This window comes from Lissotriton helveticus, chromosome 2_1 (assembly GCF_964261635.1).
Source record: "Lissotriton helveticus chromosome 2_1, aLisHel1.1, whole genome shotgun sequence".
NCBI classification, from domain to species: domain Eukaryota; kingdom Metazoa; phylum Chordata; class Amphibia; order Caudata; family Salamandridae; genus Lissotriton; species Lissotriton helveticus.
In genome coordinates this window covers 1,743,112,409-1,743,132,726 of record NC_136059.1, presented here as the reverse complement: position 1 = coordinate 1,743,132,726, position 20,318 = coordinate 1,743,112,409, and the positions used below count along the sequence as shown (strand labels likewise).

General features: G+C 42.5%; 1 pseudogene; it reads right to left on the bottom strand.

The window, feature by feature from the left end:
- Positions 1-424: 424 nt before the first annotated feature.
- Positions 425-1,360, bottom strand: LOC144819919 (uncharacterized; annotated as a pseudogene).
- Between the last annotated feature and the right edge of the window lie 18,958 nt (positions 1,361-20,318).

Below are 20,318 nucleotides of genomic sequence, written 5' to 3'. Positions count from 1 at the left end.
CCATTTTTCCAGTGCTGATAAACTTTATCAAGGTCAACTTTCCCATTCAGGAGGTAGGCCTTTGTCCTCATCAGCATATCCAAATGCTTCTGCTCTAGTCTATTCCTCTAGTCTATTCCTCAATTTACTCTTGATAGCATTCAACTTTCTCATGCTCAAAGTACTTAAGAACAGCCTCGTAATTCCGAATGAGTGCACCACTGCAAAATGCCTCGAAAGCCACCGGACTTCATTCAATGGTCGAAAAGAGACCACTTCACAGTCAGTGACTAATGCCATTTCATCCAGCTTGGACTTCTTTGCAGTTGATCTGGAGAACACAGTGTAGACAGTCCTCAATAATGTCTCCATCTCTTTAATCATTGGAACTCTCTTCCAGACATCATCAACTCTCAAATCTTCTCGATGAGGGACACAATGCTGCTCAACTAGATGGGGAATAGATTGTTTAAGGCGAGTAGCAACACCATTATTTTTACCCAGCATCACAGACGCACCATCGGATGTGAACATGACCATTTTCATGAGGTCCAGTTCATTGGCAGTGTAGAATTCCTTCACAGCAGTAGTGATGGCCTCAGCATTACAACTAGTCAGCTTCACTATGCCCCCAAACTGTGTTTTGTGCTCTGTTGAGGTTACAGGTCGGTACTTGAAGTACAGAATGAGCATTTTTGTAACAGAAATATCTGTGCTCTCATCAATTATCAATGTGTGATACAAAGCGTTACGAAGTTCTGCCATACCTTCACTACTGTATCACGCTATTGATGGCCTCAAGGAACTCAAAGGCATAGTTCTTGCTCCTCCAGCTGTCTGGTATCTTCACATACAAAGCTAGGTGGTCATGGATGTCTTGTACAGATAACATTGAAGTATTCATCTTGACTGCCAGCAACACATTGTTGATGAGAACCTTTATCTCCTCAGGCAGGGATCTGTGTCGTTCAACTACTTCTATCCTATTTGCTTTGTCAGTGGGAGTTTCTGTCAGCATTGCCCGCACTCCAAAACCAAACCTGGCAGCAGCACTTCTGTTTCTCAATATCACCATGGCAGACTCGTGAACTTTGCTAATTAGATGGCGTTTCAGGTAATCCAGTTTCCAGCCATCACTCCATTTCTTCCCTGTGGAAAAGTCCCCAACAATCTTGGCTTCTGCACATGCTTTGCAAATTAAGCCCACATCTGGACTGTATTGAAATAGTTCCCCAAGTTGCACGCAAACCTTGCTTCGTGATTTCTGGGTCTCAGCCTCCACAATTTCTTTCATCCACTCTTCCTTGAAGACAAGGCAACATTTCTTCCTTTGTGGTGAAGCATCACACTCGGCAGATGGTACAGCTTCGTGCTTGAACATATTTGCAACAACTGGGTTTAGCCCGCTATGCCACAGAGCCTGCAAAATAAAGGAACATGGTTAAAGTTGATGCCTATGCTCATGATTGCAATCGGTCACATAATACTGAGGCATCGCCGGCAAAACGTAGAGTGTAATTACCTGGATTTTTCTGTCCACTGCAGTGCCCTTTCAAACTTATATGTAGCACTGTCCGTAGAGCCTGCAATAGAAGTAAAGATTGTTACAGCACATTGTGAATTTGTAATACAGAAATATACCATGTGCTCCATAGGGGGACTCTACCAAACAATTACCTGTTGTGCTTGTACTCACGTATGCCCAGTCAAATGTGTGGGGTACTGTCTGTGAAACCTACAACAGAAGAACACATGGATAAGGTATGTTGTTATATTGCAATGTACAAGATGCACCACAGTTTAAATCTACCAAAGAATTACCTGCTCTGCTTGTTCTCACGTATGCCCGTTCAAATGTGTGGGGTACTGTCTGTGAAACCTACAACAGAAGAAAACGTGGGTAAGGTATGTGGTTATACTACAATGTACAAGATGCACCACAGTTTAACTCTGCCAAAGAATTACCTGCTCTGCTTGTTCTCACGTAGGCCCGTTCAAATGTGTGGGGTACTGTCTGTGAAACCTACAACAGAAGAAAACGTAGGTAAGGTATGTGGTTATACTACAATGCACAAGATGCACCACAGTTTAACTCTACCAAACAATTACCTGTTTGTTCTGCCTGTACTCACGTCTGCCCATACAACTGTATTTGTAGCACAGTCGCACAATCCTGTAAAAGAAAAGGGGTGCAGATTGTGAATCTATTTACCAAGCACCCCCCAAATGCAACGTGGAACATAAACAGAATTACCTTGTCTTTGTGGGTACTCACGCCTGACCATTCAAATACAAATACCTTACAGACTGCAAACCTGCAATTGAAGACAAGATGGTTAGCAAAGGCTCTAAGAGTTACAAACAATGAATGGGACTGGCCCAGATACTCCACTAGGAAAAACGACCAAATAGTTACCTGGGATTCCAGTTTAGGCAAATAGGCACGTGCCCCTGTGCTTCATTATTAGCTTCCATTAGGCTAAACTTATCTGCACCTCCCCACACAATCCAGACACTCTCCTGCATTTTGTTTACCTTTTGCCATGTCAGAGTTTTTACCGAGACGTTTCCCATTCACACACATTTGCATGTAATCACATTTAGAATAGACCAGTGGAGTGGTGTATGCATGGTGTGGTAGCACACCACCATTACAGACAACACATTTCCAATTCAAATGAGCACAGCAACTGCCACCACCAAACCTAAGGGGTTTGCGTTTCATTTGTCTTCATCTTCCGAAGACAAAATGCAGAAAATCAGAACAGCTGTTGTGCTGAGAGCCGTGCACCCGACACATCACCACAGTAGTCCCCTTCAGCAGCCCACAACTTTTCCTCCTTCACACCAGCCAAACCTTCACTTGTTTCCTGTTTATACAAAAGCCTCAAACCCAACAAGAAGAAGCAATGGAAATGTCATACATAACCAATCTGAAAATGTGGTGGCTATGCCGCAAGTCATGATCTCCTACTGTTGCACTGACTTCCTATGCTGTGAAAATGTGCCTTTCCTGGCGCAGTCACTTTCCTCAAATGGGTGTAATTTCTGATACATATATCCCATGTGATCAAGCTCCTTTGAGGAGTGAAACATGTCATGGAAAACACCTGTCTGATAATGGCAGATTAAAACCTTGCACTGCTTGCACCTTGATTCTGTGTGCTGGTCCGTGACTTTTGAAGGGAGTTTAAAGAGGTCTACACCTGAGGACTCTCCGCCGAGCACTAGGCAGTCAGGAGTTTCTGTGTATATATATATACATACATATACATATACATATACATATACATTACCTACTGGCGGTCGCCAGTAGGTATATATAGTTAGGATTTTTTCTCTATGGGTTTTTTGAAAATTCTATGTCTAATAACTTTGGCGTTTGTGGACGGAATTGGCTGAAATTTTCAGGAAAATGGCACATTTTGTTTCTGAGCAGCCCTTGAAAATTTGGGGGGGGTTCGTCCAGTGGGGGCCGAGAAAAAAGGGGGGTCCCAAAACGTGTTTTTAACATTGAGTTTTCCATGGGGCGGTTGGCCTCACTTTTAGCCCGAACGGCTGAATGGATTTGCACGAAACTTGGCAAAATTGTAGGGACTGGTAGCCCGATGTGCCTTTTGTAGGTCTCAATATATGTGCTCCAGTGGATTTTGAGAAATTAACGTTTAAAAAAAGATATATATCTGTAACAGCGGACCAGTTAGCGCACTGGTTCGCGGACTTTTCGCGCAACGGAGCTTTGTGAAGCGAAGCTGATTGGTTCTCTGGCGTCTGTCAACATTCCAAAAAGTCCGTAGCGGCCGCCATCTTGTCTCTCGGTAGGATCGAGAGACAAGAGGAGGCCAAAGCGAAGGGGCAAATGACCATAAGGGGGAATAGTAGATCCTCGCTGACCCCCTAGGTTTGATGTGGAGGTTTTAAAAGGGCCCCGCGGGGCAAAAAAAATAAATTATAATAATAATCTTACGGCTGAATGGATTTGCACGAAACTTGGCAAAATTGTAGGGACTGGTAGCCCGATGTGCCTTTGCTAGGTCTCAATATATGTGCTTCAGTGGATTTTGAGAAATTAACGTTCAAAAAAAGATATATATCTGTAACAGCGGACCGCTTCGCGTACTTTTCGCGTTACGGAGCTTTGCGAAGCGAAGCTGATTGGCTCTCCGGTGTCTGTAAACATTCCAAACAGTCCGTAGCGGCCGCCATCTTGTCTCTCGGTAGGATCGAGAGACAAGAGGAGGCCAAAGCGAAGGGGCAAATGACCATAAGGGGGCATAGTAGATCCTCGCTGATCCCCTAGGTTTGATGTGGAGGTTTTAAAAGGGCCCCGCGGGGCAAAAAAAATAAATAATAATAATAATCGAACGGCTGAATGGATTTGCACGAAACTTGGTAAAATATTAGGGACTGGTAGCCCGATGTGCCTTTGCTAGGTCTCAATATATGTGCTTCAGTGCATTTTGAGAAATTAACGTTCAAAAACAAGATATATATCTGTAACAGCGCTCCGCTTCGCGGAGATAAAATTATATCTGTATTACGTAGCTGTTGCTAACACCAGTTAGCGACGGCTAGTAGGAGATAGCGACCATCTTGGGCCCCACTTTGCATGTGAGTGATATTTATCACTAATGACATGCAAAGTGGGCATGCCAAGATGTTAGCGACTGGAAACAGTCGCTAACATCGCTATCTCCTATTATCAACTTTTGGAAATATTCGAGATAAGCGCGAATATCTCCAAAAAGTAACAGCTGCCCTGAGCAGTTCTTAGCCATGTTATCCAATGGGAGGTGGATAACATGGCTAAGAGCATTAGCTCGGTAATGCATGAATATCGCGGAGTTTTCAGCGATATTAATGCATTGCGCTCGTTTTTTATCGTATTTGCGATAAACCTTGATAATAGCAAGGTTTATCTGCGATAATTTCTGACGGTAAAAAAATCTTTGCAATGCATCGTTAGGGATAAATATCGCTTAACTTTGGTAATATGCCCCAACGTCTGTTAACGTTCGATTCGAAGGAAATCAGGAATTGTTGAAAAACATTGTGTGCGCCATCTTGTCTTTTTTCAAATGCCACACTTTTGTCGTGCACGGCAGCCATTTTAGATGCCTTGACCAGATCCACTCTGTGCACGCTGTCGATCCTTAGCATGGCTCCCCACCCTCGCAAGCATCTCCCCCAGGCAGTGGTCACCCCCGCTCTCTGTTTTATGCATGGGTAATAAACCTCCCCCCATCTGCGCTGTTCTTCCCTGAGAATCACACCCTGTGCCCGCCCGACACCTCCCTTTCGCCCTATTCACTACCGCACCCTCTGACACTCCTTTTCCTCTGTGTCCGATTGTCCAGGCCGGTCCTAGGCTATCAGCTAGCCCTGCAGATGTAGTTTATAGCCACAGCTGTAAAGAATCACCCGTCTTCAAAGGAGTTATAGTAGATCAAGGCCCACACTCGATGAGATCCGTCACAGCAGAAGCGTTGCTATTATCTGAAAACCATCCTGTATTGTGATTGGGGAGGGGACCGAGCGTGAAGCGGAAGATTCCAGGGATGACTCTTTGTACATCAAAGTTTTTACAATTATGTGTCACATTAAAAATATATAGCACTCCGACAAAGTAGTAAGATTATAAAACTTTAATAATTTATAAATATATACAAGAAAACAAAAATAGTAATAACATATAAACATTTTTAGAGAAAAACAACGAAGTAGCGGTCGGCTGTGCGAATAGTCCCAACGCAGCACAACGTCCAGATTTCCGGCGTGGGGCGTCGCGGGGGGTGGGTGATCAGTAGCAAACTGTTGTGCGAATAGTTCCAAGGCAGCAGAACGCGCCGAAATCTAGATGACACAAAAGTGATGTCTAGTAAGTTGCCACCCAGCAAATAACGGCGTGGGGCGTCGCGGGGGGTGGGTCATCAGTAGCAAACTGTTGTGCGAATAGTTCCAAGGCAGCAGAACGATGGCACCAAGGTGATGTCCAGTAAGTTGCCGCACTGGTTTTGGTATCCTACAATGCTGCTCCGAATAACGGCGTGGAGCGCCCCGGGGGAGGCGGCGTGAACGGGCCTCTCCAGGTGGAGTCTCGTCTGTTGTAGTGGGGCGCCCCTTTACCGTTTCAGTTGCCATTCCGTCCGCTTTTGGTCCACTGTGTCAAAATCCGCCATTCAGCTGAGTTGCGCCCACTCTTGCGGTGCAGCGATAGGCGGCTGTCACAGGACTCTCAAAATGGCGGCAGGCTGTTTCCTTTTTGGGCCTGGTCCACTGAAATGGCCCTGGGACACCTTGGAAATCGGACGCTTGTCTGCTAGGTCTTGGACCCCATTCTCGAAAGCGTCCCCTCCGCCTTGAGAATTCATCAAAAGTTTTGGGGGCCCCGACTCCTGCAGGCTTCTGGTGGGGAGCGGCTGCCATGATTGCTCGCGGAATGACCACGACGGAGCTACGAGATGGTGGTGCTCTCATGGTGACGCCAGCTTCAGTCTGAAACATCCAGAAACAAGGTGGGGCTTTCATCGTTTGGGGGAAAAAAAAAGTTTTCATCCAATGAAAAGTGTTGTTTTTAGGTCATATGATCAAGCCTTCCATCATTAGGAAACCAAAAGTAAAATGAACCAATGAAAAGTTTTATAAACAAGTCACATGACCTGTTATGCGGCATAGGGTATAAAATGCGGAGAAAATACGTTGGCACGTGAGGCGGCGTCAGTAGCGGACCGATGTGCGAATAGGCCGAAGGCAACACAACGCGCCAAGATCCGGATGGCATCGAGGTGGTGTCATAGTTGAGAGTTCTGAGCAGCGGTTGTAACACTGTCTGAAGCTTATTTGCAGCTGCTGCAGCTTCACTACGCGCCAAGATCCGGATGGCACCGAGGTGGTGTGTAGGAAGTTGCCGCACTGGTGTGGCCATCCTACAATGCTGAAAGTCGGCGTGGGGCGCCCTGTTGGCCTGTGAGTTTGCGTCAGTAGCGGACCGATGTGCGAATAGGCCGAAGGCAGCACAACGCGCCAAGATCCGGATGGCACCGAGGTGGTGTCTAGTAAGTTGTCGCACTTCTGTGGCCATCCTACAATGTTGAAAGTCGGCGTGGGGCGCCCCGTTGGCCTGTGAGATGGTGTCAGTAGCGGACTGATGTGTGAATGGGGCCAAAGGCAGCGCAACAATATTTTCTACTATATTTCCGGTGTAGAAGAGACCACAAGGCGCTGAGATGCCAAGATCCGGATGGCACCGAGGTGGTGTGTAGCAAGTTGCCGCACTGGTGTGGCCATCCTACAATGCTGAAAGTCGGCGTGGGGCGCCCCGTTGGCCTGTGAGATGGCGTCAGTAGCGGACCGATGTGCGAATAGGCCGAAGGCAGCACAACAATATTTTCTGACTGACACCACAAGGCGCTGAGATGCCAAGATCCGGATGGCACCGAGGTGATGTCTAAGTTGCGGACTGATGTGCGAATGGGGCCAAAGGCAGCGTAACAATATTTTTTGTATGGAAGATACCACTAGGCGTTGAGATGCCAAGATTCGGATGGCACTGAGGTGATGTCTAGCAAGTTGGTGTGGTCATCCTACAATGCTGAAACTCGGCGTGGGTCACCCCATTAGCCTGTGAGATGGCGTCAGTAGCGGACCGATGTGCGAATAGGCCGAAGGCAGCACAACGCGCCAAGATCCGGATGTCACCGTGGTGGTTTCATAGTTGAGAGGCACTTCATCTGCAGTGGGGCGCCGAGATCCGGATGGCACCGAGGTGATGTCTAGCAAGTTGCTGTACTGGTGTGGTCATCCTACAATGCTGAAACTCGGCGTGGGTCGCCCCATTAGCCTGTGAGATGGCGTCAGTAGCGGACCGATGTGCGAATAGGCCGAAGGCAGCACAACGCGCCAAGATCCGGATGTCACCGTGGTGGTTTCATAGTTGAGAGGCACTTCATCTGCAGTGGGGCGCCGAGATCCGGATGGCACCGAGGTGATGTCTAGCAAGTTGCTGTACTGGTGTGGTCATCCTACAATGCTGAAACTCGGCGCGGGTCGCCCCATTAGCCTGTGAGATGGCGTCAGTAGCGGACCGATGTGCGAATAGGCCGAAGGCAGCACAACGCGCCAAGATCCGGATGTCACCGTGGTGGTTTCATAGTTGAGAGGCACTTCATCTGCAGTGGGGCGCCGAGATCCGGATGGCACCGAGGTGATGTCTAGCAAGTTGCTGTACTTGTGTGGTCATCCTACAATGCTGAAACTCGGCGTGGGTCGCCCCATTAGCCTGTGAGATGGCGTCAGTAGCGGACCGATGTGCGAATAGGCCGAAGGCAGCACAACGCGCCAAGATCCGGATGTCACCGTGGTGGTTTCATAGTTGAGAGGCACTTCATCTGCAGTGGGGCGCCGAGATCCGGATGGCACCGAGGTGATGTCTAGCAAGTTGCTGTACTTGTGTGGTCATCCTACAATGCTGAAACTCGGCGTGGGTCGCCCCATTAGCCTGTGAGATAGCTGTTCTTTGGATTTGGGCCTGGCTCGTCTGCTGTAGTGGGGCGCCCCTTTACCGTTTCAGTTGCCATTCAGCTGAGTTTCGGCTGCTCTTGATGCTACAGCGACAGGCGGCTGCAACAGGACTCTCAAAATGGCGGCCTGTTCTTTGGATTTGGGCCTGGTCCACTAAAATGGCCCTGGGACACCTTAGAACTCGGACGCTCGATTTTTTTTTCCTTTCCTGTACATGCAAAAAAAGGTAAATGCCCGGTACGTTACACGCTTCATCTGCCACGATGAACTCTCCAGAGGAACCGAAAAAAAATATAGTTGTGGTAACTATACCATGCATCGTCATATGGAGAGGTGGCACCAATTAATTATAGTGCTGCATAAAAGAGAGATTTGGAGGAGAACCCCTGACCTGCTAGTACATTCATCAAAGAAGTGGCACTGAGAGCTTCAGAGGCAAGGGAAACGGTCCCAAATATTTAGAAGAACTTTGGAAAGATTAAAATGACAAGTTTAGATTGTGGCAAATTAATTTCATGTGGACAGATGAGTGTTACTCTAATAAATACAGCATATGAACATCATCATAGTCGATGGTTGGTAGAGACATTTTGACTATATCCTGGACCTGCCCGTCCTCGCCCAAAATGGCGCCGGAATAAATGGGACTCGTAACTCCTTGTTGTGTACTGGTTGCAGAACCTTGAAATCACGAGATACGTATGCAGTTTTGAAGCACATGGCGGGCGGGGACGAGAATTGATTGAATATTTCGACATCCCTATTGATATTAAGTTCTGATGTGTTATTGATTACTGTACTATTGAAAGTTCGAATTAACGTCACCCATGGTACTTGCATCAAATGTATATCTAGATAATTTTATTGTAACTGGCCCTGTCGTATTTTAATTATAAAATGTACATCCACCGATTCCGTAACTGTTAGACACCTTAGTTCTTGCAACGTAATGGCCCGCCCGTTACGTTCCTCTACAGTGTAAATGTCTATTCATCATATACGATTACAGTTTGCTCCGTGGCCGGCCCACGTGGTTATAGGCTCGTATTTGTATAATGAAATTTTCACAATAAAGGTTTTTAAAAGAAAACATGGTAGTAGTATATACATTGGTAAAGTTTTTAATAATAGTCACTGTTTTAGAATCATTAAAAGGCAAGTGAAATAAAGCAGACCAATTACATGAAGGGTAAAAGGTATAATACGAAGGAACGCAGTAAAGATAAATGGTCAAGGGCTGTTGTGTTTTCTATTCCTGCAACATAAAGTGATCGATAAGAATCTCATATTCAGGCGGATCGGCGACTAAGACAGCAGGTCGACCCTCTTTTGCTCAACGGCTCCGTCATGGGACGAAGAAACGCTCTTTTTCTCGAAAAAAGAATATATTTTACTTGCAGGACAGTTGTAAAATTTCCGGGAAAGTACATTAGCCTGGAACATTATAACATATATTTAAGAAAAAATAATGTTCGGAAGTAATGAAAAGCGTAATTTTTAGGTCATATGACCAAGCCTTTCATCATTACAATAAGAAAAGTAAAATGAACCAATGAAAAGTTTTATTAACAAGTCACATGACTTGTTATGCTTACGTTACGCGCTGCGCGCCCCGGATGACTTCCGGATGCGCTAACGCGGCGCGTCATATGACGCATTACGCGACAACGCAGGTACAGAATATAGTCAAAATGTCTCCACCAACCAGCGGTCGGAACACAACCCCTTTCAGCAGGCTAAATAGTTCTGTTAAATGACAACAGAAGGGACAGGCAACAAGAACCATCAGTCAAAGAGGGGAGGGCTAGTTCTTCTCTACCGGGTTACATTGGGGCGCTACCGGAACTGATCGAATTGGTAGTCTACAGTGTTTCTGGATGTTTCAGACTGAAGCTGGGGTTAGCATGAGAGCAGCACCATTTCGTAGCTCCGTCGTGGTCATTCCGCAACCAATCATGGCAGCCGTTCTTTATCGTTATTTTGGGCGGGGTGGGTGGCGGAGCCGAGCTGTTTTGCAGCCATCATTGTGTGGAGTTCAGTTCATCTCACTAGTTTTGTATTTGTCATGAGGGGTTGTTCCTAATGTTTCTATTTTAGCGAGGTCAAAAAGAGATCCCATTAGTGGCCTACTGATTTTGCTCGATTCCTTTTCTTTTTTTTTACACGATTTTTCGTTATCTGCAAAGACTAAACAGAGTATTGCGACTCTGTGTTTGTTTGTAAATAGAGAATGAACCAAAGAGAACTAATTCTAAAACAGTAAATACTTGGATAACAATGAATCAAATGGAGAGAGAAGCAGGCACGACGGATTACAATGGGGGCAAAGACCTGCGTTAACTACCTTTCACTATCTGCAAAGAGAGAGTACTCCTAATAGAAATGAGGGGGGGGGGGGCACCATTCAAAGCAGATCAGTGTGCATAAACACGAAAATGTTTTCACTTACCACGTACTTGACATTCGACAGCTTATGATATTTGCTATTAAAAAACCATTGAAATTCACTGAAAAAACCATAGGTTATAGACCATATATAGTTAGGAATTAGCATTTACAAAACCTTGAAAATTCACTGAAAAAACCATAGGTTATAGACCATATATAGTTAGGAATTAGCATTTAAAAAACCTTATTTTACTCACACAAAACCATTGAAATTCCATATATAGTTAGTTGCACTAACTATATATCGCGCACCTGCAATCCACTGCTGATGATGTCACATATTACATCATTCATGACATGGTCAGTGACATCACTGATGACATCACTGATGACATCTCAAATGACATCACTGATGACATCACTGATGACATCTCAAATGACATCACTGATGACATCACATCACAACTGAATGAGTGGATGTATAAGTGTCTGAATGAAGGTTTTAGTAGGTGCGTGACTGACTGTATGAGTGAGTGATTAAATGTGTCTCACTGAATGCATAGGTTAGTGACTAAACTGTCTTAATTTGTGCATCATTATGTCTGGTATTCTGTAAACTGCTGCATGTGTTGATCAGTAGCTATATGAGTAACTATATGGGTTATTGATTGATTGTCGAAGTATTTGTATGGAAGACTGAGTGTGTGTGTGGCTGGCTGGGAGATGTGTGACTCTGTGCAGATCAATGTGTTCTTGTATCAATGATTTATAAGAGAGTAAGTATGTGTTAGAATATGTTTGAAAATGTAAGGTACTCTATGTTTAACTGTATAGATTAGAAAATGGAAGTGTGATTGATTCTTTACAGGACTGACTAGGTGTGTGAGTAACTCCAAGGATGAGTGGCAGAGTGTGAGTGTCTGTATAGGGTGTATGAGTGCATATGATAGTGTTGTAAAGATGAGTGATTGTATGTATGAATGATTGTATGGGTGAATGAGTGAATGTGTGTGTAGACGTAGGAATCAGTGAGTGCGTATGTAGTAACTAGTATTGGTGTGTCAATTGTTTAAAAAAATATATTCTGTATTTAACACTGGGTGTAACAGAGGTTATATTAAAGTGTGAGGAGATGCATTGTATTGTCACATGAATGATATCATCAGTGATGTGACCATTGATGTCAAATGAGATGTCATCAGTGATGTCATTTGAGATGTTATCAGTGATGTCATTTGAGATGTTATCAGTGATGTCATCAGTGATGTCATTTGAGATGTCATCAGTGATGTCATCAGTGATGTCATTTGAGATGTCATCAGTGATGTCATCAGTGATGTCATTTGAGATGTCATCAGTGATGTCATTTGAGATGTTATCAGTGATGTCATCAGTGATGTCATTTGAGATGTCATCAGTGATGTCATCAGTGATGTCATTTGAGATGTCATCAGTGATGTCATCAGTGATGTCATTTGAGATGTCATCAGTGATGTCATCAGTGATGTCACTGACCATGTCATGAATGATGTAATATGTGACATGATCAGCAGTGGATTGCGGGTGCGCGATATATAGTTAGTACAACTAACTATATATGGAATTTCAATGGTTTTGTGTGAGTAAAATAAGGTTTTTTAAATGCTAATTCCTAACTATATATGGTCTATAACCTATGTTTTTTTCAGTGAATTTTCAAGGTTTTGTAAATGCTAATTCCTAACTATATATGGTCTATAACCATGGTTTTTTCAGTGAATTTCATTGGGTTTTTAAAAGCTAATATCTATAGCTGTAAAATGTATTCTTCTTTAAATCCAAAAATAGATTTTATATGTTTATTAATAATTTTTTTTAAATATTTTTTTTGTTTCGCTCCCGGTCCGCGAACCGGGAAGCTTCCCGTTAGCTCAATTTGATTCCGCGACCCGGTCCGCGAACCGGTAAGAAATCAACATAGTGACGGTATCGCGTTGCCGCGTAATGCGTCTTATGACGTACTGCGTTAGCGCACCCGGAAGTGCCCCGGGGCGCGGACCGAGGCGCGAAACGCAGCTCCCCGGAAGCGATCCGCGGCGCGAAAGCGCGACGTACCGCGTTGCCGCGAAATGCGTCTTGTGACGTATCGCGTTAGCGCACCCGGAAGTGTCCCGGGGCGCGGACCGAGGCGCGAAGCGGAGCGACCCGGAAGCTAACCGGGGAGCGTTCCGCAGCGCGTAACATGAGCGTGAGAGGTCATGTGACTTGTTAATAAAACTTTTCATTGGTTCATTTCACTTTTGGTTTCATAATGATGGAAGGCTAGGTCAGGTGACTTAAAAATAACACTTTTCATTGGTTGAGAAGTATTGTTTTTTCCCAAATGATGAAAACCCCTCCTTCTTTCCTCACTCTGACTTTCATCATTGTGAGAGGAAGACCTATTTTGCTTGTTGGAAAATGGCTTCATTGGTAGCTTCAGCTGGTGGACCCCCACCACCACCACCACCTCCTCATGGGAAGAGAGGACCACCTCCCCAGGTCCTGACCAACACTGAGGAGGAAGAGGAAGAAATGGATGAGGAGGGAGAAGAACCACAATTTTTAGAAGAGTTGCCCCGGGTTTCCAGAAAGAAAGCCAGTTTCATTTGGCAGTTTTTTTCAATACCTCGTGGCCAAAAAAAAGTCAATGCGAGGTATGTCACCTGCCTCATATGCAAGGAACAATTGTCCAGAGGGACGGACAAAAAATATAGCTTTGGAAATCACACAATGCACAGGCACATGACGAGGAAACATCCCCTAAATTACAGCCGGGCGGAATTAAGGGATATGCACGACAATCCAAGACCAACTCCTGTGGCCAGACCAACAATACCGGTTTCTCTAACACCAGAAGAGGCACGAGAAACTGTGCCAAATATTCAAGAAAATTTTGGGCACATGATTCACTTATGTATGCACTGTCGTGCATTATTAGCTTGTGGCAACATGAGCATCAATGCACTCAACCTGGCGTATGAACACCATGATTGCCCTAACCGCCCCCAGTAATTTTTTTTTGCTCCTGTTGAGCCCTTTTCAACGCCTGTTTTTTGTTGTTCCCCCCCCCCCAAAAAAACCCAAAAAAAATATAAAATCGTTCAAAAAATACAAAAAAAACAAAAAATGTTCAAAAAATAAAAAAAATATATATAAAACAACAAAAATATAAAAAAAAAAGTTCTTTTCAGAACTACCTTCCCTTTCCAAAAAAATTGCTAGAATGTTTAGCACTCTGGCAAGCTCTATTTCTTTTGGTTCGCTTCCGGGTTAGCTTCCCGGTACGCGGACCGGGAGCTAACCAAAAATTAAAAAAAAAAAAAAAGTGTAAGTATAAGGAAAGGAAACAGAGAGTGATGTTAAAAGAAAGACAGCTATAGGGAGTAAAGAAGAGATACTGTTTAATAGATCTATTTACCGAGAAAAGACAGAAGAGGGTATAATTGTGAAAAACAAAATAGATAACGAAGTGAAAGAAAAAAAAAGAGAGTATAACATTAACAAAGAAGAGTTTCTTGGAGAATGTGAGTGAATGTTCAAAATAAGATTAAAACATGAGGAATAACAGAGAGAAAAAATAGAAAACAGAAAACAAAAAATAACAGAAAAAGATTAATTGAAACAGCAAAGAAATGTAATTAACATAGAGCCATATCATCAACATAGGCAATAAAAGTTTTGCAGCTTTTATTGGCAGAAATGTGTCGCTAAAGCTGCTTTTGTGGCAGAAAACTGCCACTAAAACCACTTTTGCACCAGTTTTCTGCCAATAAAAAGAGCAATAATTTTATTGGCTGTGTTCATAATATTCCCCTTAGTGTGCTTCAACTACACAGAGAAAGCATTATGAACAAGTAGTGATAGACTGATCAGTCAAAGACACTAAGAGTAATAGAGACGCAGTGAGTGAACAAGAGTGAGGAACTATGAGAAGAGAGGGACTGAGAAAAAGAGTGGAAGGAGTTGAGTAAGTAGGTAATAGAGAAAAGAATGAGGGAAGTAGCAAAGGCAGGAAACTGAGGGTTAAAGAAATGAAGCAGTGGAACTAATAGTAGTTAAATGTGATAGAAATGTAACGAAAACAGTACAAAATATTTACCTTATAATTGTCGTTAAATTACTCACTTTTTGTTTTTATACTTTCAATCTGTGAAAGAGAGAACAAACATTTGAAAAATATTAAAAAATGTATTTAAAAATTAGAAAAGACAAGGGAAAAGATTGAAGGACAAACAGTTTTTCAACAACTTTGACACTTACAGAAGCTTCTGCTTCTCCAGGCCCCCTACACAGTCCTAAAGATATACATTTTAAACTAACAGTATCTTGATGCAGATGAAGTGAGGCCTATCTTAAAACATGGTGCATCTTTTGCATTGCTGTTGTTTCAGAAAAGTGTCGCAAGACACTAAAATTTTAAATAATTGCTTCAGGATGCCAATAAGATGTCTACTATCCAGAGGTTTGTTTCAGGTGAGGCCTACTCAGGGTTGCAGATGAGATTTACACTTGTTGAAGAGTACAGAGGAGATAATACATGTGAAGGTCTACCAATGAAGTGAGTCATGTCCACTGCACTCTTCAACAAAGTCCAAATCTCCTATGTTTCCCTGGACAGACCTAAACTTGATCTGCACAATGTGATTCGTAATGATAGGAAACACAGGTGATGTAATTGAAATACGTGCAATTTATTTTGCTCATTTCACAATCACATCACTTGTGTTTCCTTTGCTTAGGTATCTCATTGTGCAGATGTAGTCTAGCATATGAAAGAATACGCAGAAGTGCAGCACTGCATGCAACAACTTTGACACTTACAGAAGCCTCACCTTCTCCATGCCTCCTACACAGTTCTACATATACATCATAAATGCAAACAGTACAGAATTAATTATACATGTTAAATGGTTTATTTTTGCTGTTCTCAGAATGTATCAAATTTCACTAAAAACAGTGACTTGAAGGTATTCATCATGTAACAGCGGGGAAAAAAAAACACAATCAAAATGATTGTGTTTAAAAAACCCATACAACATCAGAAATCAAAATTCAGAACTCCTTAAAGTTAACTTACTTTCCATGACGTCCAAGGATGTCCTATGAACAGCTTACACTCTTTTGTGCTGTTATTACTTTCAGCCCGCCACTTTCTGAAAGAAAATCTCCATCGTTTTTAAAAACACGTTACATGCAATAAATGACTTCTTGCTCTCTACCACAATTTTCCACAAGGCCAAATCTGGTCAGAGCCATTTATAACTCTTGGATTTCTTGTAAGCCAATCCCGTCATTTGGCATTTCCGCAACTTTCAGAATTAAAATGTTGAAGATCATTTTCACAATCCTGGAATAGTAATATCTTCCCCTTCTTGCTCAGTCATGTTCTACATTTCCTATGACACTGATACTGCTTACTATGAAGCAGACTTACACTACCTCTATGACTACTACAATTATTTAATTCTCTACATCACTTTTAATCACAAAGCAATGTAAAACAGTAGACAGCATTGCAGACTTACATTCCCTCTACTCCATGTTTTGATTGGCTGCTTCAATTAGCTTATAAAAAGAAACAGTTTTTCTGAACTCATTCAAAGTGCACGTATTTCTCCATGACGTCCACTCCTATGGTTAGAAGTTATGTCTCTGAACTACACTTATCCTCAAGGCCAAATTGTGTAGGAGCCATTAGAACTTCTTGAAATTCCACAGAGCACATCCCGAGATTATTTCCCTAAAATTTTGGTTTTAAAAACACCAGGTAAGAGTTTTTAAGGTCATACGGCAATTTTTTTTTGAAAATTAAAACAGAATCATTGCAGAATGACCAGCCATTTCTAGACTTTAAATAAGCTGTGTAATGTCCTGATGTTATTGAAGAGCCGTCATGATATATAATTGATGCAGTTACAAAAGTCCTTCCTGATATTGACAACTGCGAAGCTACAACATTTTTAATTAAAGTTGTCAATTTTGTTCCATCAGGCCTACATCGTTGGAACATTAAAATGACATACTGGCCATATGTTCGTATAAATAATGTGGACATCATTTCAGATTTACATTGGCTACACTCCATGTTGTGATCAGCTGCTTTTACTAGCTTATTAAAGGAGACTGATTTACTGTCTGGCAAAGTTAAATATATAAATCTTTCTGAGTCTACACTAGTAGTACTTGATACCATACAGTTCTCGCAGTCATGCTGCCATTGATAAGAAAGCCCAAACAGCTGATCTACATCTACACCTTCAGCATGTAATACATCAAGCATATACATTAAAAACTCCTGACAATCTTGCTGAATATTTTGAGAGAATTGTGTTTGGCCTGAACATCTGTCTAACAGATTTCGAATTTCAGACACACTTTCTATGTTTCTTCTATCAGTGCTACATTTCTCTAACACAGAATTTAACAAACTGCAAAATCTTTGATCAGAATTGACCACAATCTCTTCTTTTACATTTTCTAGAGAAAACAAAACATTAACCACTACATTAGCATAGCAGTTGACACCAGAACTGTTTTCAAACTGAAAACCAACAACATCTTCAACAGAATCCTTTTTGTTTCTGCTTGTAATTTTAGGTTCATTGACTTTTTGTCTTTTTGCTACAACCTCCCCAGTATTGTTCTCATTTCTTCGTTTCCGGCCTACCACACGTTTCTCAAACAAAGGATACTGAGGCAAATGTGGCGCATACTCTCTTCTTAACCTATTGTATTCCTTAACACAATCTAGATCCGCACAAATGTTTGTGACATCACACTCAATCAAGTACAATCCCGATAAAGTTCTAACTCGTGACAATGCCACATATGCCATACCCTCCTTGAACACAGAACTGCCAATATTCACCAATGCACTGTCTACACTTAAACCTTGCGATTTATGAATTGTCACCGCATATGCCAAGCAAACAGGAAACTGCTTACGGCGAACATATAAGTCTTTTACAAGCAAAAATCTAGCAGAACAACGACCAATTAGCTGTACTTCCTCAATGCCATCAAATTTAATTTTTAAAAATTCAATTCCATCTCTATTTCTGTATTTCACAAAATCAACAACATTACCCATTGATCCATTTACCAGACCTCTTTCAACATGTAAATTCCTTCTTAAAATTATACGGCAGTTCAAGCACACATTCAGAGTCTTTTCAAAACCTGCAGTTTTAGATATACTCTTCTCTAATGAATCCAATTTTGTTTTCAGATTCTCAGACAAAATAATTGTTGATCCCATATGCTCTACTCTATCAATAGCTTCCAGTTTCACAATCTCTTGCTTTTCTAAATGCAACATTTTGTTGTTAAATTTGGCACATTCTGCAAGAGTTGGCATCAAACATATTCCAGATTTCTTCTCAGTAATTTTCTGAAAAATATTCTCAGGCACAACATCTTGTTCTGGATATAAATTTGACAGTAATCGTGCATGTAAAGCTTCTTTCCCATGCTCGGTCACTTTTCCAATTCTAACATCTTGTAGAATAGTCTTGTAAACTTCATCCTTTGCCTGACGCATATTTTCATGCAGTTCAGCATAATTGAAGTTTAACCATATATTGACGTTGCCAATGCTGCCTAGGCACTTCCTGGTATCTTCATGCGTGAGCATTTTGAACACAGGTTGCCCTTTCACTGGTGTCAGCTGCAGAAGATCTCCGAAAACAATGATGTGTTTGCCACCAAATAACACATCATACTCTGTTTTGAGAACTTCTTGCATCCTCAAATGCACAAAGGCAAGCATGACATTGGAAACCATGCTTACTTCGTCAATGATAAGAAGTTTCATTTTCCTCAAGATTCTTGAAACTTCAAAACAAGCATCTCCAGATAGCTTGTGATATTGTAATTTGTTGTCATGCTCCACTGGCAGCATCAGTAAACGATGTAAAGTAATCCCTTTAATATTATGTGCTGCCAGTCCAGTTGGAGCAGTGACAACACAAGACAGCGATGACTCTGTCCTTTCCTGCAAATAGCATGAAATTGCTTTAATGAGGAAACTTTTTCCAGTTCCCGCTTCTCCACTCACGTACAGTCGGACAGGCTTCAACGACGTACATGAGCACTCTTTCTTGTCATGACTTAATCCATGATCAATTTGCATGGTAACTTCGTCATATATTTTCCTCTGCTCAACGTTGAGTTGTCTTTCCAACTCTTCTAAGTTAACCGCATCCTCTTGAGCATGTGCCATGGCTCTTTCCACTTCATTCATAGCAGTGGCAGCTTCATTTTCAATAACAGGTCCTCCTAGTGGATCCTGACTCAATGAAGCAGAACTCTGACTGTCCTGAGAACTGTCTCTGGCAATCTCGGCTGCAATCGTTGCTTCCTGCTCAATTTCCGCATTCAACATTTCTACATATTTGGGAAAAGCAGGACATTCTATGGTCTCCTTGGCGGCATTGAAAGAGTCTTCGTAACAGAGGAAATCTCCAAGCAGTTCCTCTTCTGCACGCCAAGGCTTGAAAAGTTGCAAAAGTGCTAAATAGAAAAACTCCTTTTTTTCAGGAGATTCGCCACTCAATTTTCGATGGTTTACCAAGTGGCATTTTCTTTGCTTGACCAGACATCCCTCACTTCCTATTACAGCATACACTCCTTTCTCAGTATCTTCTTTGATGTTCCTCTTGAATATGTAATTTTGAAGAACCTCATACAGACAAACATTGTCGAGGTGAATGCTTCGATTTGGATAATATGTATCCAACATGTTGGTCTTCAAAATGTCGGTACTGTTTGGCTCCTTTTCCGCCAAATACTCAATTTCCCGCACAGGTTTGAGAACTCGATTACGCGTTGCAGCAAGACCAAGACTCGCCCAAACGATACTCCTGGACTTGGCATAGAGACTTGCTGAAGACAACCTGTCAGAACATTCGTACGCTCCGATTTCTCGATGCGACAACATCTTCAGACTGAAACTGTACAACTTCTTGCTGAGGCTCTTTTCATGGGAAATGTCCTCCCACATATCCTTCAATTCTGTCTTCTCTTTTTTGGTGATGTAAGACGTCACATACCGAGCCACAGCCATACAGTTATCAGCCACAAACTGTATATCCATGTTAGCATTCCACATGGACAAAATCACCGGGTTGTAGTCGTTGATGTACTTGGACTCTTCGTTCCTCTTCAAATTGTAAGTGTTTTTAGGTGATTTCTTCATGACATTGTGTCGCAGCGAAGACATCAAACTGTTTACTCTTCCTTTAGAAATCACCGGTCGTGGAAAGCCGAAACGACATTTAGTGTAGAACTTGTCCTTGTTTCGGAATTTACGACGGCAGTACTTTCCACATCGATGGCTTTGGAAACGCAGAACTTTTTCTCTTAGGCTTTTCTTCTCCTTTGCGTTTGGAACAGCACACGTAGAATACTGT